Consider the following 22,718-nt stretch of genomic DNA (forward strand, 5'->3'; position numbering starts at 1 on the left):
TAACCAAATGAAATATGTACTTTGTGGGAACATTAGCAGTGCGTGTGTTGCATGAGTGAACAATGTATGTGTGGGTGTTGTAGAAGTGTAAAACAAAAGTCTAAAATAACATAACCAAATCAGCCGGATGCCTGAGCAGGGACTGCAGCAGCAGTGTGGCAGAAAGTACAGCTGTAGCATGTTAAAACTAAACAAGGAAAACCTAGACTCATTAAAAGAAATACTCATAATAACCAGTCAACCCTCAAGAAAAAATAAATAAATACATTTTTAAAAATTATCCAGTCAATGAAGAAAACAACTAAAAATAAAACAACTGAAAAAACAATGTTGGTCGATAGATCTCCATAAACCTTATTAACAGAGTTCAACCCAACAACAACATTAATGCAAAACACAGCAATGTAGTGCAACTACAAAGAACTTCATACTGAGACCAGGCATTTCATGGAGAAAGAGAGAGTCCTCTGAGCATCCAAAAAGAGCCAAGTCTCTGTCAGCGGAGAGTGTTCAAAGGTATACCCGAGAAAAAAAGGGAAAAAATACTGAAAAGATTACTGAAGAGTCCCAAAATGAATGCAGCATCATTTGATCCATCATAAATTGGAGATACTGAAGGATAAAACCTATGTAACATAACCTTAAAATAATAGAAATGATGGATTTCTGGATTACTGTATGTCTACTGTTTATTGGGCACTTGTGAATAACTGTCTTCCATAGTTTGTCAGGCAGTACAGTGTTCATTTCTCTTTCCCACGCCTTCTTAATATAGGATGACGACTCACAATCATTAGAAAAGAAATTTACAAATTCATAAAGAAGTGTCTTTCTGTCTGGAGGAAGAGAGAACAGGTCCAGGAGGGTATGGCTCTCAAGTAAATTCAAATTGGGGGATGTTTTCCCTTAAAAAGTGCCAGAGTTGCATATAATAACGCTTAATATAGAAGGCTCTGGTTGCTCAAAACATGAAATGTGAAGGCGGTAAAAAAAATAAACTCTGGCAGCAAAATAAATCCTAGCAAGAATGCTTTACGGCCTCTTGCCATCTGTAGGGCAGGGACAGGGATGCGATGCGCCTGGTCCACTGTCACGGCCTTCTCAGCATTGCTTGCCCCGAATAACTTAAGCAGCAATCCAGCAATGAATTCAGTGGCTCTGCTGTTCTCCTCGGGCTTTGGTATTCCCACTATCTTAATGTTGTTGCTCCTCAAACGTCCTTCAAAATCACCAATCTTTAGTAAAAGTTTTTCATTGGCTTTTTTCATGTGTGCCAGGCCCGTCTCCAGGATACCATCCAAGATCTGAGCCTTACGGCCAGACGGTCAGAACTTAATGTCATCATGTCAAAAAGGCCAAAGCTCTCCGGTGCTCAGGGAAGAAAGAGAAGAAGAGGAGGCAAACCAGGGAAAACACAGAGGTAATTAGGTGTTGAAATGTTTTGTTGCTAGCTAGCTTAATTAGAGCAGCAACACTTAGCATCAGTGACTCCCACCGTAGGGGAAGTTGATCCTGCTGCATAGAACACCATTGAATGTCTGTCTAACCAGGTATAATGGTACGTTTTTATTGACCAGTAGACATCCAGTATTAGACCAGAACTGTAACTGTCTCACTTTACTTGTAATAATCAATGAAAATGCTTACATTTTAAAATTAAAATGTAAATTTTAGTTTCTCTCAGTCTACTCTTGCTCTTTGTGTTTACAATAACATAGGGCAAGATTAATGTGGCTTATTATCATCTATTTAATTAATACTATACATAATATATGTACTATATGTCTAACTTATTGTCTCTTTTCAGATGCACTTCTGAATGTCCTGCATCTGTGAAACCCGGGCCACCTTCAGACCCCTCCACCTCAGACTCCAGTGATGTAACAACCAGTCCTGTCTCTATCATAACTATAATCATGTATTCTCACAGCAGCTGTCTTATGATGTTATAGATGACTTTGCTGCAAATAAGGCAAGACGAGTGGGACTGCAGACTTCAGGTAACAAGTCAACTTGAGCCCTTAAGACGTCTCCAATGTCCAGAATCACTTATTCGCCTCAGTTGAAATTCATTAACATGCTGCCTTCAGTTTTTTTGTGTATAGGGCCCAATGTTCATTGTAGGACATTGCTACATGATGCACGAGCAATACGCTTATTTTTCTATATTCATATTTTGTTATGTCTGCACTGGGTTCTGTTATATTTTATTTTGTGCAATAAGTATCTTATTTATATCATGATTCATTTTGTGTCAGTTTTGCATGTGTTTTAATGTTGTATTTTATAGTATTTATTGTTGTTATATTGTTTATTGTTTTATATCTAAGTATGAAACAAAATAAAGTTGGATTGAATTGTGCCACCTGTTTTAATACTGTTTTTATTTGTTATATAACATGGAGTGTTGTTTGCATATGTGTGCTTCAGAACAATGCTTCACGATGTGTAGCTCCTGTTCCCGTTTACCTTGTACACCACTGACTTTCAGCACAACTTACAGAGTCATGTCACATTCAGACATTTTCTGATGACTCTGCAGTCGTGGGGTGTATAAGCAGTGGACAGGGCAAGGAGGAGTATAAAGGACTGGTGGACAGATTTGTGTTGTGAGCTGGAGGGAATCACCTGCTGCTTAATGTGGGCAAGACCAAAGATATGGTGACTGACTTCAGGAGGAAGGGAACACATCCTCAGCCCCTCAGCATCCTTGGCAGGGATGTGGATGTGGTGGAGGAGAACAAATACCTGGGACTGACCATTGACAACAGACTGAACTGGAGGACAAACGGTACAGCTGTGTACAAGAACGGTTGCAGCAGACTGTACTTCCTGAGGAAGCTGAGATCTTTCAACATGTGCAGTAAGATGCTGGAGATCTTCTACCAGTCTGTTGTGGCCAACACCCTTTTCTCTGCTGTGGTCTGGTGGGGGAACAGCATTGCAGCCAGTGACGCCAATAGACTGAATAAACTGAAGGCTGGCTCTGTCATTGGCTGCACAGGAAACCTTTGAGGTGGTAGCAGAGAGGAGGACACTTAACAAACAGTTATCATTCATGGATAATCCTGACCACTCCCTCCACCAGATGATAGACAACGGAGCTCCTTCTCCAAGAGACTCAGACAACTCTGTTGCCTCAAAGAACAGTAATAGAAATCTTTCCTGCCTCAATCCATACACCTGTTTAACTCTTCATCAGTATGTGACAGATAACATGTAGATTGTGTTTTTCCTGTTATATAGTATGTATGGTGTTGAGTGCTTGTATATTGCTGCTGTAACTATGAAATTTCCTAGTTTGGGATGAATAAAGCATCTATCCATCCATCTACAACTTGTTTTTGCAAATAGTTTAAAAACAGAGGTGTCAAGTTTGGAGATGAAACAACACTGCATTCCAGCATCAGAACCTCAAACTTCATGAAACACGGGGCCTGGTTTGGGCCTGTTCTGCTGCATTTTATCATCATTGATGGACCAATCAATTCTGAATTCTACTAGTGAACTCTAAAAGAAAATGTCAGGAGCTGTGTCCATGAGCTGAATGTGAAGAGAAACTGGGTCATAAAGGAAGACAACGAGCACTTGAACACAAGTGGTTCTCAAAAAGAACGGTTAAATGAGAACAAGATAAATGTTTAGGAACGGCAAAGTCCTGACCTTAATCCAGTAGAAATATTCTAGCATCAGTTCATGAGAGGAAACCCACCAACATCTCAGAACTGAAGAGGTTCTGTTCTGAGGAATGATATCAAATTCTTCCAAACTGCTGTAGACACTGATCAGCAGTTCCCAGAAACATTTAGTTTCTGTTATTGTTGCACAAGGAGGTCACAGCAGATACTAAAAACAAGGGTACATATACTATTGTAACTCCCAAATACAGTATGAACAAATGATTATCTTCCTTGAACAAATAAATGTACTTTCATTGTTTGTTTAGGTCATCTTTAGCCCCTTTCATAACCCGGGTTTTCCGCTCGATGTGAAAGCATCCGGGTCAAACCCGGGTCAAACAACCCGATTCACTGACCTGGCAATCGACCAGGGATTTGGTTTGCTCGGCTTCAATGTGAACAGGAATGCTGCGTCAACCCGGGTTTTTCACTCGTTGATGTATCTGCATGTCAAACTGTATCATTGTACAAGCTTCACCTTAAAAATAGCGTTTTGGTCTACTCCCATAAAGACCGATCTCTGAAGGGCAGAGATTTTTGTTCCTTTTTTTTTCAGTCAAACAAATCAAATGTGTTGTTTCACGATTGTTAATGGAAGTGCACAGGTAAATTAGCCCTACGTCATGTTCACGAAATTGCACCAATCGAGTAATACATGTGTGACTGTGTTTATATACAGTTTGTATAACGATATCTCAAACTTTTTTAGTGATCATGGCAGCACACTGCATCCAAGGAGAAGAGGTGATTCAGCGCCATATATTGGGCACTGTGAGAGACACGGTGATTTATTCAAATATCAGCAGCCTTTTGAAAGAGCAGAGGTTTGACCGGTCCATTCTTCACGTCATCAACAAACTGAAAGCGTTAAAATGTACAATGTACGCAATGAAGTATGAGGGAGGAAAAAATAGGAAGGCAGCTCTCACAGCAGGAGGTCTGACCCGGGACATCTGGGGATGTTAAACAACAAAACTATAACATAACACAAATGTGTTTTCTGTTCTTACTGATAGTGTGAAACAACTCTTAAATGTGACATAAACAAATAACACAAAGGCACTACAACGATACAAGTTATTCTTAAGAATTCTGAGTGTCATCCTTTATTTTATCTAAAGTCTTTATGTAAAACTTACAAAAAGAAAGGCAAACAAACCTGGTGTCAAAGTCCTTATTTTATTAGACCTCATTATCACCATAGCATGCAAGGTCAAAGTCAACATTAACTGTGTTGTCACTACAGTTCAATTATACAGTTTTTGGACATATTATTTCTTCTTTAAAAATGAATACAGAAAAACTCTTGTAAAATGAGGTTAATAAAACACAGTTTAGATCTGTTTTATTGTAGAGTAAAGAATTTGATTGTAGATAAAAAAAAAAATGGACGTTTTACAACTTTATTATGGCTTTATTATGGCTAGGTCAAAGTCGACAATGTACTGTCAATGAATGAACAACTCAATACAAAATAATTATTTTACACAACAAATAACACTACATACAAACAAAGGTACTGTCGACTACAACTTCACAAGTTTTTCTTAAAAATATTGAATTTTATCCTGTATTTTCATTTCTCTAAAGTCCCTTTATGTAAAACTCACAAAAAGAAAAGCAAACAAACCTGGTCTAAAAGTCCTTATTTTATTACACCTTATTATCACTATAGCATGCAAGGTCAAAGTCAACATTAATTGTGTTGTCACTTAAAGAACTCATAGCAGTCATCCAGGTCTCTTTAAAATCGACACACAATCCGTGTCCAGTATTTCAGCAATTGAGCTTTTTACAAGTTTTCCTTTGCTGGATAACTTCATCCAGTTTCCCTTTATCACTTCTTTCACCTGATCCCCATGAAACTCCTTAATTTTGTTTTCAAATCGACTTCGCCACGGAACCATGTCTTTGTCTTTGTTGTCCTCATAAATGCATAAAATGCAAATGATTGTTTCATGTCTGAATTCAATGTGCATGTACATATCTAAATATATATATATATGCTCCTACTCACTACATTCTTTTCTCTGGCACCGAGCTATTGTTTTCCAGTTTCCTGTTAATTCCAATTTCTTATCTATTACTCGTCATAATTCTGTCCTACTACAGCATGTTAGCTGCTGTGTGTCTCCCCCTTCCCTGTGTGTTTCTCACCTGTGGAGCCCCATAAATTACACCTGCTCGTCTCATCAACCTGCCCAGTCTTCATGGTCTCCTGCAGTTGTCCACTCCTACCTGAATGAACAATTCTCCAACCTGCCTATGATTCCTCTTATACTCTCAAATTGTCATGTAACATCATCAGATATCGACCTGAGGCAGATTGGTTCCTCCATATGAGCTGGATTCTGCTCAAGGTTTCTTCATGTTAAAGGGGAGTTTTTCCTGCCACTGTCACCTTCAGCCTTTCTCTGGAGGTTTCAGGCTTGATTTTGAAAAGCCTCTTGAGACAATTTGTATTGTTGTTGACTCTATAGATAAAATTCAGTTGAAATGAATTAAACCAGTGGTTTGTGTAACATGGTAACAGTAGAAAAGAGTTCAGGGTGAATCCCTATAAATTGGATAAGGGCGCCATCTGCTGTCCGAGTTTTATTGTTTTATCTTTGACAGCAGGTAACAGAGCCGTATATTAGAGAGTCTGTCCAACTCGAGAATGGACCGATTGAGCTGTCCCTCGATGCTGATTGGTTCTGAACTGGTCACGTGTTCCATGGGCGCCATATTAGATACATCTAACCGATATTCACCCATAGAGAAATTGTGAATAACAGACAATAAAGTTTGATTAAAAATTAAAATATGCCGCAGTGCTCAGTAACCAAGATGTCAACATCATAAGACGAGAGAGAAAAGAGAGGGTGATTATTTTATTAGTTTATTTGCCTCATCCAAAGTTTAAAAATTCTAATTGCAATTGAATGCACCGCTCGTGACCCCACGTGGGGGAGCCCTTCTTCCCAGCCAATCAGGCGTAACGCAGGCCACGTCCAGCTCGTGCGGTGACGTGCGTCGTTTTCCCGGTCTTTCTTTAGGAGTGAGGGCAGCTATCAGCTTAGCAGACAGAGACAGAAAAAAGAGAGAAATAAGAATTATCCTAAAAAAAAATAACAACGAGATAGAAAAGTAGCAACAAACAAAAGTCAGTACACTTATCTGCTGGAAGTCCGGAGCGAGCGATTACCCAAAGGAGACGCGTCAAGTCGGTAAGACGAGTTGATTATCTGGAAATAAAAGCACTTACCGTCGTCGTCCATGCTAATGCTAGCTCTGTGGCTAACAGGCTAGCTACCTACCTTCCATTGGGAGAGCCGCTCGGTTCTAACATCGGAGTACTCGGCTTTGACAGACACAGAGACGGTGAGAAACGTTAGCTGCTAAAATGATATTTCTCTGTAGCTCCTCAGAGCGCTGAAAAAGAGCAGTGGATATATTAAAGGATAATCTAATTTAAAGGGGAAAAATTTGGTAAATCATATTATGATGGTAACATATTTTATTTTGAAATGTGCAAACTACTAAAAGAATTTATTTGATTTCAACTGTGACTTTAAAGTTACTTAGACGGTCATTTTTGGTGCATTTTCTCTGGCGTAAATAGGCCTATAAGTGTTGGGAGTAATTAAGCATACTTCTTTTGATACCTCTAAGAAAACTTCTACTTTTCTATTTCTATGTTTCTATCTTATTTGCACATGATTTTACAATAGTTATGATTTATATTGAATATAAATGGTTACTTACCATGAATATTGTTGAGATACTGTTCACAGAAACAGCTAGATATTTGAGCACTTAAATGAACAAAGATCTGTTGAGATTTAAGATTAACCTATGAAGTTAAAGCAATATGTTGATTTTTCGACATTTAAAACCTTAAAGGATGCATCTTAGAATCCAATGTAAATTATATGACCTTGTGTATAGGTCAGGTTTTTTGAGAGGACGGAGAGAATCCGAGAGACCAGGACCACATCCTAGTCGTGACAGATGGTAGGCCAACTATTTTGAGGATAAACCACCACGAAGGAGATATATACACACTCAACTCCAATGGGGTGTAATGTGAATACATTACACCCCATTGGACTTTTAAAATCAGGTGCACCTGCAACAACTTTTATTTCTAAGGGCCCTGACAGACACTTTTATTTATTGTGTGCATATTTATTCTTTTATTTTGGTTTTTGTTGCTCAACACATTGGCTCCTCATGAATTTATTTTCTTCTGATCCTGGCCAGAGTTTTTATAACTAATCAGAGTTGTTATTATACTGTAACACACTCTTAAATCACTAAAACGGGTTACATACGGCTCCAGCACAGGATCATGAAAACACGGAGGAAACTCCACCGTTTCCCCAATAAACAAAATCAGAGAAAGTTATGGAGCAGAAGATTTAAAGGAAGAACTGGATGTCAACTGATTTCTCTCTATAATGTCATGAGGTAAGTGTCAATGTTTAAATGTTAAGTTTGAAGTTAACCTAACCTTATGCTAGCTAGTTAGAAAAGTAGCAGCTACCGTCATATATACTGTGAAACCCACCTGTGCATTTATGTCGGTGGCAAATTTAATTGACACATAACTTTGTGTCGGTTACGAAGCTATTAACGTTACTGCTAGCGTGCTAATAATATAATGACAATGTTAAATAACAGTAACACTAGTTTAATTCTCACTATTACTGAGTATTTATGCGTTTTCTGAGTAATTTCATTTCTCGCCGATGGATGAACATGACTGAGGAGAAGATAAACACAGCTCCGTGATTAACTAAACAATCGGACTTCAAAGCATTTTACAGGCTCGTTTAAGGTAAGTAACTTAGACCTGAGGGCTTTTTACATATTGAGAGACACAATAACACTTATAGCCCCGTTAATGGTGAAAATAAGACATTTATTTAGCACATCCATCCCGTACTGTTAACCTAAATATAAAGTTCTCAAAAGTTAAGCTAATTAATTTCTCTGTTTTTCGTTCAGTGAACTGCCAGTTTTTCATGTGTTGTATTGATTGATATTCCAAAATGTATAGCTAGGTATTTTTTCAGACAGAGACCAGTCCCCTAGTTTTATTTATATATATATACTTTGTCTGGTAAGTTACACTTTAAGAAGCTAACAGCTAGCCCAGTATGCATTTTCTGTACGTTTCTTCACAGGAGAGGAATAGTTTAATTTAATTTGGATTACATTTAATTTACTTTACAATTACAATATGGTGTATAGTATAATATTCACAATCAGAATTGATGTACAATGAGGATTTGCTCTATCATTTCATTCGGTACAAACCTGGTGAGCTCCAAGACATTGTTTTAGTCAAGGTGACACATTTATCACGTTTGTACCTCAACCATCATGATTTTAAATGGTTAATCCAGCGTAAACCAGTATCTCAACTCAAATGTTGCTCGTCTGCAAGTTTTAAATGCTGTTTAATGAGTCCTCTTGAACTTGAACTCATCTTCATCAATGATCAACATAATTGTGTTAGTGTTCTGAGAGGTAAGTTTTAGTTCTTTCAATTTACCTTTAATTTTGTAGTTGTCTTATATTTATTGACTAAAGCAAAGTTTTCTACAGGAGTGTGTTTTAATATGATTATTACTACACTGAACATATATTATACACTGATTAGTCTGTTACAGGTATCTATTATGTTTATTATATTTTACAGTTTACTTGCTTGTAATTAATAAACTCGCACGGACAAATGTGCTCAGTTCTTAGAATGAGAAAAAATAATAATTGTTGATGTATTTGTTTTTCAATTTAATAATGAATTTCCAGAGGAAACAGTCTGAATTTTGAATGTTCTCAGAATTCTGTATTTAATCTTGAAATGTGGAGGGGGACAACTTCACTAGATCCAGTGAAATCTGCTCATCTGCAAGTTTAAGGTGATCGTGTTTTTAAGTCTTCTTCAACTTGAACTGTCTCAACTTTATAACAGAAGAAGAGACTTCGGAATGAGTTCATGTTTTAAAGAGAAGCATTACATTGACTGGGTTTATCCTTCAAACTGCACTATTTTGATAGGTAAGTTTTCAGTTATCTAAATTTCACTTTCATTACTTTCAGTTATATAAATATAAGAAGATGGCAAGATATATAAGGTAAAGAGTAGAATTATTGATCTATTTATTTATTTTAAATGTAATAATGGATTTCTGAAGGAAACAAAGTCCGAATCTTGAATACTGTATATTATGAAATGTTGGATTCTCCGAATAATGTATTATCTTGAAATGTGGAGGGACAACATTTGCAGATGTGGGAAAACCGCTTTGTTTCCACTTTCCAGAATTTGGTATCATATTCCAAATAGAAAATAAAACATTTGGAGAGCAAAAGATAGAATTTGGTGAATCAAAAAAACATTCAGATTATAATTTTATAAATTTGAAGACAAACACATCTTCCGTAAACTGAAACTTTCTTAGTTATTTTCACTCACAATCACCATTTATAGCACACAAAGTCAATGTTCAACTAAGGTTCTTACTGTAAAACTGAAACACAAACAAACCTGGTCCTTCAGTAGCAGTTATTTTATTATCACCCATAATCACCACTTATAGAACATAAAGTAAAAATCAACATTGTGTTATCAATGAACAATTAAAAAAATAATGACAGTCTCCAGACAAGCATTATCTTATTCATAGTAAAAGAAGAAAATCTGTATAATTTGATTAATATAACACTGTTCAAATAATCATTCAGACAAATATGTTTATTGTAACTGATTTAATAAAACAACTTGTGAAGGTGAAAACAAAGTGAAAGACGTAAAGGCACTGTGGTCTACAAAATAATAACTGAAAAAAGAGGAAAAAGTCAACTCAAAATTTTGAAATGGAAAAATCCTCTTATGAACAACTGAGAATTTGTCAGAGACACAAATAAACCAGTAGAGGTGAAGCCATTATCTCATGATAATTCATTGCAACCATTTGTAGCATTCAAATTCTGAGTCAACATTATGTTGCCACTCAACACAAGAACGTAGTTTTTAGACGTCTTTGCATAACTTTAATAGTTTGCATTAAGGCTAGAGCCCAAGATCATGGGTCTCTTCTTGTGGTGTTACCTGCTCCATGTCTGTCTCCTCTGCAAACAGCTCATCCAGGGCTGTCTTGGGGTACTTTACAGGTACGGTCTGAAATTAAAAGGACCATGAACTCATGTTTTAGGTGCATGGTTTGAATTGATTATTATTAATATATCATATGATCATTATAATAAACTGCACTTACATGGCCTTCCTCCACATCCTCCTCAGTCTGTCTCTGGCTCTGTGTGTCTTCTGGCACTGGCACCTTAAGTATAAACACACTGTTTGAGTTATGGGACCAGAGAGCATCACAGTGGAATTGTACCACATACTGTGATTCAAATACCTCTTCTGTTCTTGTGAGCAGCACCTCTGTTACTGCTGTGGTCTTCAGCCGGTCCCAGGTGGCATCATCATTTTCCATTTTCATCTTGATCCTCGGGTCCATAACTGTTGCCTCCTCAAGGAAGGTCTGAATCTCTTCATCCTTAATTTCAGAAAGGAATAAACATTCATGTTCAAAAACCTGGGGACACTTTTGCGAGTGTCTGACATCCACCATTCATGAACTACAAATTTAATCAGTCATGGTGCCTGATAACAGGTGGATAGATCAGTCCATATCTTCTCTTTAATGTTTCCTGTGAGTCCCTTGCCTCAGTGGTGTAGTGTTGCTTCAACTTCTTCAAGACAGGCAGAATCTGCCCACTGGCTGCACCTTTCTGGCTTGAGACACAGAGAGTCGACGTGTAGAGCATGCGCATCAGATGGACAAACTCCTGAACTTTCTCCATCAGTCTAAAACAGCAGATAATTAAAAATAAACACACAGATCCTCTTGCAGTCTTATAATCCACAGTTTTAAAAGAAGGCCTATTTTAATAGTATTTTAATATTTTAATAGTATGAGTAATATTATGAGATAGAGAGAATTCCACCTCGTTTTAACATCAGTGATCAGTGCGTGCTGGGGCCTAAGTCTGAAAAACAAATTCAGATGGACATGATCTGCATAAGCATATGAAGCATATAACCATAAGCCATTGTGACTTAATTTGTTGCATATCACTAAATGTTATGCATATGCATATACTTACTCAGGAGTTGCTGTTTTTCTTTGAGGACAGTTTTAGCCATAGTGAACTTCCTCATCACTTCACCACAGCAGGTGCCATTGGTGCCCAATTGGTGACAGCGTTGCACTGGTGGATCTTCTCGGCAGCAATATTTAGAGTGTAGGGTGTTTTTAAGTAGCTTGGATCACAAGCTGATCATTACAAACTGCGCATGCTGCTTACAGCATGTTAGAGGTATTCACACCTTTGCATGATATCACTGTCTTGCACTGATTGCATACAGCAGCATTTTCATTGCATTTCGTGAAGTACAGCCAGACTTTCGAGCGCTTGTTCCTCTCCATGTTGCTGCTCTGTTTGTCTGGCAGAGTATGACGTAAATGTGCCATTAAGAATAATTAAGACAATTGATAATGTTTGAGGCGTACGTTTTCCGATGGAATCGATTAGTTGGAACCGGCGCTGAGTCATAAAAAATGAGTTTCTAAAAGTAGAATGGGAGGTAGAGCCTTCAGCTACCAGGCTCCTCTCCTGTGGAACCAGCTCCCAGTTTGGGTTCAGGAGGCAGACACAGTCTCTACGTTTAAGGTCAGGCTTAAGGACTTTCCTTTTTGACAAAGCTTATAGTTAGAGCTGGACTTAACCATCCCTTAGTTATGCTGCTATAGGCCTAGGCTGCAGGGGGACGATGCACTGAGGACATGTCCTCTCCTCTCTTTCTTCTCTGGCTCCCGTCCTCTAATATCTTATAATTTATTTTCTATCTCTTATAATTTACTAACCACTGCGTCTCACTCTCTCCCCTCCATCTTCTTGTGAGGGTCTCTGGTCTGCAGTGCTGAATATCTGACCTGTGGAGCTCCATAAACTACATCTGCATCTACATCTGTGAGGAGGAGGTCTTATCTGGATCTGGTACTTTATGCACATAAGAGAACATGCACATTTTTTCATGTCATGCGAATGGCTCTGTGAAATGTAGAAACTGAATATTTTCTACAAAAACAAAATGTATAATAAAAAAAATATGGGGGGTACAGGGGATTTTCCCCCTGCAGAATTTGTTTGAGCATCATAAATTTAAAAGGAGCAATCTGGTGCGATTTGAGAGACAAATCAAGAAGCTTTAGACAAGTTATCAATTATCACTATCAATACTATGGATTGGATTATACTCACAGTATAATATATACTCACTGAGTCCATTTTTTCAAATGTGTGTTTTATTAAGTTTACTAAGAACAAGTTGGTACCGAACTCTGATTCTTTGCCTTTTTTGTTCAAGTAACATGATACCACTGAATAATATTAATAAATCATTTTGGAGTAACAGGTGAAAATCAGGTACCCTGGAAGTGATGAAACCACTTTAACCTCACACAATAAATTGGTGTTACAGTAACATAAGAATCATGTTGAATCAACAGGATTCTTTTAAACAGTCTTAATCTAACTGAAATATTTTGGTTTGATGAATAATAATTGAGGAGGAAAAGAGAAAATGATGTTAGTTGAACACAATATGATTGTGTGAGACGTATGAACACATTAAAATGAAGTAAATCCAAAGGATCTTTTTTTTCCAGTTAGAGTAACATAATATAATTGAATAATATGACTGTCTTTTCATTTTTTCTATCAATAAACCGCTGTGCCTGGTTATAGGGTTGTATGATTCACACGTTTGAATTATCCAAAAATAAAGCTTGAGTCACTCGTTTTCTCTTTTTCTGTTTATTTAAAATCAAAACGAACGACAAAAATGCTTTTAAACTAAACATAAACAAAACACTGAACACGCCTCTTCCTCCTTCCACAGCTGCTACAAATCTGAATTAAATCAGAACAGCTAAACACATAAACGTAGATAAATCAAATGATCACTCTCATACCCCAAACCATAACTTAGACGTCCCATATCAAATACAGCAAATCATCTAAACTATAAAATGATTAAACACAAAAAATTGGCTCCAACAACTGCCATTAACAAATCAATTTGGAGTAATGGTTGAAAATCAGGTACCCTGGAGGTGATGAAGGCACTTTAACCTCACATAATAAATTGGTGTTAACAGTAACTTAAAAATCAACATGATTCTTTTAAACAATTTTAATATAATAATAATAAAATAAAAATAATGTAATATTTTGGTTTGACAAGCAATAATTTAGTGAGGTTGGGAAAAAGAAACTTATGTCAGTTGAACACAATACGATTAATGTACACATTAAAATGAAATAAATCCAAAGGATCTTTTTTTTCACTCATGACATTATTTGTGTTAGTGGCCTTAATGAATGATTCACTATATTATTAACGTTTTTATACATTTTAATTTAAATTCATTCCAAACTAAGCAAGATTATAATAAAGAACAAGAAAAACTAAAATGTTAATAGAACACAGTTAAAATATTCCTGATACTATTAAACATCTCTTAAATGTTAAAAGCTGTAAATGGCATAAAGACACTGTGGTGTATAATAGAATACTCAGAAAAAAAGAAGTCAAATGTTTAAAGTTGCTGAATCGTCTTTAACCCTGAGACTTTGTCAGGAACACAAACAAACCTGGTGTTTTAGAAGATATGAACTAGTTATATTGTTTTATTATTGTAGCATGAAAGGTCAAAATTACAAGATAATTTGTGTTGGATTATGTTTTCTACAGATATTGTGTAACTTTCATTGTTTGCATTTAGATTATAGATTGTTTGCAAGATTATTACATATAAAACCCAAAATGTGTAAAACGAGGTTAATAAAACAACAACAACAAACAACAAATACTTAAAAAAAAAAGTCCCACCTCAGTACACCAAAATATTTCCACTTTAAAATGTAGAAAATAGAACATTAAAACCAAAAAAAAAAAAAAAAAGAAATAAAGAAAGAAGATTTTAATAAATACAATTTACATTCAATCAAATTTTAATTTTGGCAATGTTGTCTAGACAAAAAAAAAAACAAAAAAAAACTACTTAATCCAAATATTTAGATTTAATCAAATATAATAACACATTTAACATTTAACAACTTTACTGAACTTAAGAAAAACATATTGTTTTATTTCCATAAATTGTAGCTGAACAACTTTGACATAGTGGTTTGATGTTGACATCGTATATTTGTGTGTTACTCTCCTGATCAGTTTTCTTTTCACTGAGGCAAACAGGTTTCTGGAGCCTAATCTAATCACCTACAGTATTTGATGATCTGTTGACTGTCCACATTTAGGAAATTTTTATTTGCACATCATTTTAGAAGATTTTACTTTGTGAAAATCACAGGAAAACAATTGTTAGGACTTGCAGTAGAGTTGTAATTGTGTAGTTTCACTCACTGTTTTACATTTCATCCAGACTCTGAATTGCTTCTTCTTTTGTGTGTGTTTCCCACTCGCTGGGAATTTCACCTTTGCCCTTGAATTTATAACCATAGTAGTCTTCCAGGTCTTTTTGAAACCGACACACAAACCATGTCCAGTATTTCAACTTTGACTCATCAGGGGTGATTCTCCAGTTAGCAAACCTTGGTCCAGCAGTTCTATACTGTTTGTAAGGAATGGTGTTTTCAGTTTCATTGGAGTAAAATCTCATATCGCTTGCAACATTTGTTGTGCAGAAATCAACACTCATCATGTCTGTGCCTCTGTAGTGCCAACCTTTGATTGCATCAGACCGGTGAAAAGGGACACTGTGGTCCTCAGGACTGTGGTCTTCCAGGGTGTTGGTGCAAACAGCTCCACAGAATGGACACGTTTCCCAGCAGCACTTACACAGCTGATCAATGAGGATGTGATCAGGTCTCAGTCTGAATTCCTTCATCTTATCCAGGGAGAGGTGGTTCATCTCCTCAATGATGTTAACCAGACCTTTCTCTATCTCTTCTTTAAGAAAGTCAAAGTTGTTTATGTCACTGAAATTTTTACAACAAATGGTATCAAGTGGCAGCTCATCCTTGAGGAAAGAGGAAAATTCCTTCACCCACATCTCTGTTCCTCCTCCCTGGGTTTTGACTTTTGTTGTTGCTTTAAATAAAGCTTTTCTCACACACTGACTGATGTCATCAACATTTTTCTTCAGTATATTCTGAGCTTTACCACTGTGTTCTCTGAAGATGTATTTTTCTACTTCTTCTTTTATAAAAACCTCTACTTGCTCCCTTGGTTCTCGGATGTAGTTGATGAAATCATCAAAGTCGTCTTTCTGTGCAAGTGATTTCAGCAGATGTTTCTCCAAGTCCAACCTGTTCCCATTGAATGCTGGGAAAGAGCACCTCATCTCTCCAGCGAGATCAATGGCGGTCTTGTTACAGATTGCCTCAACAGTGGAAAACCTCAGTTTGTCACAGATCATTTCTCCAAACACCACGGCAGATGAGTTTCCTTTGCAGAAGCTTCTGAAAACATTGTAATATTGTGTTTTATTGTTGTTCAAGTAAGTGAGGGTGTCATTGTTCTTTTTAAATGTCTGGTGAGAATATGAAAGCCAACTCCCCAATCGTTCAACAACATACAACAAGACATCAACTGTAAACTCCTTCTTGAATGAATATTTCCTCTCTGATTCAAATTCTGTCAGTTTTTCTTGAACATTTTTGGCGACTTCTTGTAGGTAAGTTGGGCTGTAGCCTCTTGTTGCTACAGGCTTGGTCTTAATTGTATCAAAGGACTGTTGGTCAATGTTGTTAATGAATGTTCTGATCACTTCCTGCTCTTCATGCGGTAAAGCACCCTTCAGTTCACCTTGTCCAGCATTTTGTTCTGTTGTTGAGCCAAATCCCAAAACATGTTGAGCCAAGTCTAAACCAGCTTTTAATGCTGCTGAAAATAAATCGTTTCTTTTTCTGGTTGTGTGTGTTTTGGTTTCTTTCTTACCTCCCTCAGATTTTTGGACTTTGTTACAATGTTCTTGGTACTTCTTGTAGGTTATATAAGAACAGTAATTCCCAACTTTTGATACATTTTTGTATCTTCCACTGGAGCTGGATTCATCTATGAGAGACCACTCAATCCCCAGCTCTTCAAGGATGAATATTTTGTCGTCTTCCAAGTTTATGTCCTTAATGGGTTTTATATCTCCAGTTAATTCACTGACCCAGCCAGTCCAAACAGAGTTGAACTGCTTTTGAAGCTCCTCTTCATCCTTTGCCTTGTCTTTTAACTGCTGAGCGAGCTCTTTGCTCTTTTGCAGCAGTTTGTTCTCAAACTCTGGCTTCATATCATTAAGCCTTTTACAAGCTTTCTTTTGCTGGATAACTTCATCCAGCTTCCTTTTCACTTCTTTCACTTGTTCCTCATGAAACTCCTTGATTTTGATTTCAAATCGGCCTCGCCACTGAACCAACATGTCTTTGTCTCTGTTGTCCTCAAAGTGTGACATCATGTCCGTCTTGATTTTTTCGTATGTTTTGCTCATTTCTTTCAGAAGGTAAGTACGGTCAACCTTGTCAAGTTTTCCATTTTCAATCCTGGGGTAAAGTTGGTTTTCAATGATCAGCATGTTGCTCCTAAGCTCCCAGGTCCAGTTCCCATATTGGACCTCAAGCTTTCTGTATGCTGCAATTTCAAGCGTGTTTTTGAAGCTGAAAACAAACTGTTCGTTCATCAGGGCATTCCACAGGTCTTGAATTTTGCTTTTAAAATGTGAGAGAGTGATTCCAGCAGACTGTGAAGCCTTAGTGAGGATCATCCTCTTCAGTTCTTGGACACTCTCACTGTAACCAGGATTTGGGGGAGCCATCGGTGGACTTCCTTCCCATAGCTGGGCAAAGTATTTCACATCTTGTTGCACATCAAATGCAATGATGTCACTGAAGCACTTAACGTCACACACCTCCTCTTTGGCAGCAAGCTGAGCCATCTGGTCCAGTTTTTCTAGCAGGCGTCTCTTTCCATCCATGTTTTTCTCTGCAGCTGCAATGTCTGTAACATTCTGGTGAACAAACACACAACTCGGAGAAAGCTTAACTTTCTTCATCCTCATGAAAGCCTGGACAACAATCTGCAGGACATCTTGCATCTCAGCTGGATTCTCACCAAAGATGTTGATCAGTGTCATGTTTCCCAGGCCAACAACAAATGTGGCCAGTGCGTTGTCGTGGTGAAGAGTGGCATTACCTGCCAATTCAAGAGCACGTAGTCCTTCAGTGTCCACTACGAGAACATAATCAAACTTGAAATCTTTCTGTATGTCCTCTGACACTTTGACCAGCTGCATGAAAGCTCCCTTGGTGCATCTACCAGCACTCACTGCAAACTGCAATCCAAACATGGCATTCAGCATTGTTGATTTTCCACTGCTTTGTACGCCCAGAACCGACAACACAAAAACTCTCTGGTCGCCCAGTTTCTTGATGACTTCTTCTAAAACACTAGAGATCCACATCAAAGGCACATGACCTGCATCTCCATCCATCAGCTCCATAGGGCGTCCTGATATCATCAGATCTGCAGCCAGTCTAGGGTATTTGGACCAGTTGGTCTGCCCACTGTTTGGTTGTTTCTTCAGAGCTTGATAAGCTTCATAGATCTGTCCCATTTCTCTAAAGATATGCTCCAAACCAAAAGTTGCTGACTGCAGTTTTTTTGATATTTTTTCAAGCTCATCTTGTTTAACTGCTAACAGTGGAGATTTGGGGTGTTTCTTCTTCAGATCCAAGACCTCAGACCATTTTTCATCATAGCTTTGGAGAATTGAAGACAGGTCGTCTGTGCAGAGGGCATCTATTAAGATCTGAGTCCATTTCAGGAAGTACTCTATCTCCTGGGACGACAAAGAAATGAGGCTTTCAGTGAATGACTTCATCAGTTTACTACAGGAAGCAGAGCATTGATCTTCTCTGATTTTCATCAGCTGCTGATTTTTCTGACTTTTTTCCTCCTCCACGTTTCCTTTCAGGTGATACAGTTCTTTTTTTATTCTCGACCACTGGTGCCACAGTTGGCCTTGACAGGGGAGAAATCTATCTTTAATCTTTGAAATATCCATACCCTGAATCAAATTAAATATTTCCATTGCTGCCTTTTCCCCTTTTCGACACACTGGGTCATCTTCATCCACTCTGATTCCAGAGACATTGGCCATAGATTTGAGCTGGAAGGAGGTTTGTAATCCAGACAAAATCTTTCTAATAATTCCTTTCAGGCTTTCAGAAACATCTGACTGGCTTCTCTCTTTCAGACCCATTTTGTACTTTCCTGGTCTCATCAGAACTGCATCACAATCATTATCAGCAATGAGAATAATGAGAGACTTCTGAGACTTGTAAAGATCTGAGATGACTGTTGCTTGACTTTTGTGGCTTTTTTCCAGAGTTGGTACAAGAACTACATTGACTGAAGAAGTTTCAGTCAGTATTTTAGTTTGTTTTTCAATCATCAGAGCATCACCATGAAGATTACAGAAGGCAATGCAGTCAGTGAAGGAATCATTGGGTTTTCCAGCAGGGCAGTACCAGGCAATCTCTGCCACACCGTCCATCAGATGACGAGATTTGGTGCTGCCTGGACAGTTTCTGTGGAAGAAGGTGTTGTGACGGTCGTTGATCAAAAAGTTCAGGAGCTGTGATTTCGACTCAGATACTGAACCCAGGCGGAAAAATGACACCATGTGTGTCTCAGCGTTGCAGATGGGCATACTCTTCATGGTGACAAGTTTTGAATCATCTTTGACTTGAGTTGTTTTCCACGTTTTGATTATTTGTCTAAATGTCCACAGAGGAAATTCGATTGTTGGGGTCTCTGCGTTAGGAACAAGGAAAGGCAAGGCGTACTGACACTGTGATAACTTTGTAATCATGTTCTGCTTAAGGAAGCTGTCTGAGCAGTGAAATACTGCCATTTGAACATCCATTGGATGCACGATGGTTTGTTTTAACTGACCAACATCTACAGTGGTGCTATAAAGAGCATCTAAGTCATTGTCATCTGATTCAAACACTGGAACAGACTGTGAATATCTCAGATCGGGACTTTCTTGTGTTTCAGAAATATATCTGGCTCTGTAGTCTAATATCATTAACCTGTGAAGAAAAGTATTAGCGAGATCTTTCTCAGATATGTCTTGGTTTTGTTTTAGAGTTGGACCTATTTTGAGAAAGTCTGCTAGTGACAGCTTCTGTTGGTCTTGAAGGTGAAGTCTTCGGAACAGTGTTTCAGTTTTTTCTTGGCCTTTTTGTCCGTCGCTGTCTTCTGGAAAACAGCAGATATTTACCAAATTACAACATATTACTGTTATCAACAATGTTGAACAATACTGGACACATGAACATACAGAATAACACATATGGGTTCAATTTTATTAACAAAAAGTATAAACATACCAAAATCTGCAGCAGTTTATAGATTCCTCCAAGTTTACTGTATTGATTTTGATGAGACACCAGCTGAGTGTTTTATATTAACTAGTGGAATTTCTAATCTTTTTGTGGGTTATGTCAAGATACAGGAATGTGTGCTCAACAAAGTAGAATCCATTAATTTAAGTTCTTCAGATTCAATATGTACATAAACTGTCTCTCGTGAGGACTGCCCAATTAAAGAACAGGAGTTGATTAAAGTTCATAGCCTCAAAACTCAACGATTAACAGCAGTTGATATCAAGAGCCGATATCGTTACTTCCCAGAGCTCAACCAGCAGACACACCTCAACCATTGGCTCTATGTATGGAGATATCCTCCTTGATGTCTCCCCCAGGTTTCCTGAAGAGGTGTGTTGAAGCATGATGTGGGTCTCTCTGGCTATTGCCATTTTAGTGTCTGACTTGACTTGACCTAACCTAACCGGCTATTATAAATTGCAGTTGCAAAGGGATAAAGTTTAGTGGCATTCAGGCAGCTAGTAACCTGTGAAGGCACCCACTGTTTACGCAAAGTGGAATGCTGATGAATTCACTGATAATTGACACATTGAATTGACACCACAATAAAACGAGTATGGGGGGCTGACGTGATTATATAATGTCGCAACAGTGTTATGGAAATCAACATGTTTTTGTCTTGATCGGGATCCATTTCAAGCTCAGTGCCTGACATGCAAGAAGAAGGGTGCCGATGACATGCATTCAGGTTCATAATTTCACATGTGATACATTAATACCATATATAACATATTTTAGTATTTAGTAGCGATGGGATGTTTGACCCTGAGGCTTTGAAGCCTGTTTCACTCTATTGAAGCAAGCTGGTTTGAAACACTTTGTCTTGTATCAAAATTTCGGTCATTACACAACTGATGATGTTTGAGGTTTCATACATACATACATACATTCACAATGATGTGAAGTGACTGATTGCCTTGAGCATTTATGGGTCAGCCCTGTGGACTGATGTAGTTTCTGAAAGCCACATAATCTTACCATTACGTCGTACAGTCGCTGGTTGTACATTTTAACATCAGAGTCTATGGAAGTCTATGCCATTTGAGGATCTGCATTTTGGCTTCAGCCCAGGAGGTTACTGCTTGATTTCTGCATCTACTGTTGGAGGGGGTATTTGACAGGTGTTTGTGGTGGTACTGCTATAAAGAAACCATTACTGAATGTAGGAGGAACATCTAGAGAATGCCCATGTAGGCAAAAACATAAAAGCTAAATCAAAATCACTAGCAGACAACTACCAGAGTGATGGGAAGAAGAAAAATACGGAGAAGGATAGAACGGCATCTTGATGCATAATAATGTATGGTATCCAATGACAATGGACCACTAGTGTTTACCTAAGATGTGACGAGACATTCCATCTTCTTATGTCCAGTACACAATACCGATAGAAAATAACCACAGACTGTTAATGGAGTTTTTGAAAGTACAGAAGTGGAATGTTCAGCAGGATTCAGTCACCTGACCTGAATTCACTTTAGTTATTTAAATTTCTGAAGACAAATCTACAGAAAGAAAGACACACAAATTCACAAAACATGGAGTTGAAGGATTCTGATCAAAGTATTTAAGATGAACCTTTTATTTGGTTTTATTAGATTAATACTCAAACGTAAAAGGGTTGTACTTCCTACACTTTTCCTCCCATTTAGATGTAAACAACCTCCAGGATAACATTAGATGTCATCTATATCATATATATAATAAAGAAAAGTTCTATTTTAAGTGGGCTTCATGTTTTTGTGTGTTTTTGTACCTTTCTCCCCAGGTTCAGGCGGTAGAGACTTGATTTCAGAGTCTGCTCCTCTGTTTTCATCAGTCTTCACAGAGTGTTCAGCTTCATCAGCTTCATTCACTACAGCAGACTAAGAAAAGGTTGACTTTACTTCAAATTACTAAACAACTGTTTATGTGGTAGCCTGTAGATGGATCCAAAATGTACAGATATTTTGATTAAAGTGTTTTCTGTAATTATGATTACTGAGGAAGTTGAGAACAGTCCTTACGTTTTCCTTTGTTTCAGCTGTAACCTCCCACTCTGCGACTGCAGGATAGTGTAAGAAAAAACAGATTGGACAACGTCATATTTTTTGTCATAATGATACTGTATTTTTTTCTATTCATTTTCAGTTTTAGATTTGTTTAGTTTGTTTATTTGTATTGCACATTACATTTTAACAATCAGCAAAAAGTTTTTAAGGTTTTTAAGTTTTGTTTATCGTTGTTTATTGTTGCATCTCCAGCTGCATTTTTTGCCCAGCTGGGAAAACTGGACCGGATGGTTGTATTTCAGGTGCACGTGCAAGTTGATTCAATTGGCTCTACTTTCAAACCAGTATGATAAACTGGCTCGTCCGTGTTAATGGGCTCATCTTACTCATTCGGTTTAAATCCGAAATGTTCCCACACTGGGACTGTGGCATTCGCCTTTGAAATCATCGCTTTTATTCCTACACATTTCAATGTTTATTTTCATTTATCATATGATTAACTGATTTGTTGATGATT

General features: G+C 37.6%; 1 protein-coding gene across 2 annotated transcripts in view; it reads right to left on the minus strand.

The window, feature by feature from the left end:
• Window positions 1–22,718, minus strand: part of LOC124997298 (interferon-induced very large GTPase 1-like) — a 406,468-nt gene that overhangs the window by 378,693 nt on the left and 5,057 nt on the right. The window lies entirely within an intron of this gene.

This window comes from Mugil cephalus, chromosome 20, assembly GCF_022458985.1.
Source record: "Mugil cephalus isolate CIBA_MC_2020 chromosome 20, CIBA_Mcephalus_1.1, whole genome shotgun sequence".
Classification (NCBI taxonomy): Eukaryota; Metazoa; Chordata; class Actinopteri; order Mugiliformes; family Mugilidae; genus Mugil; species Mugil cephalus.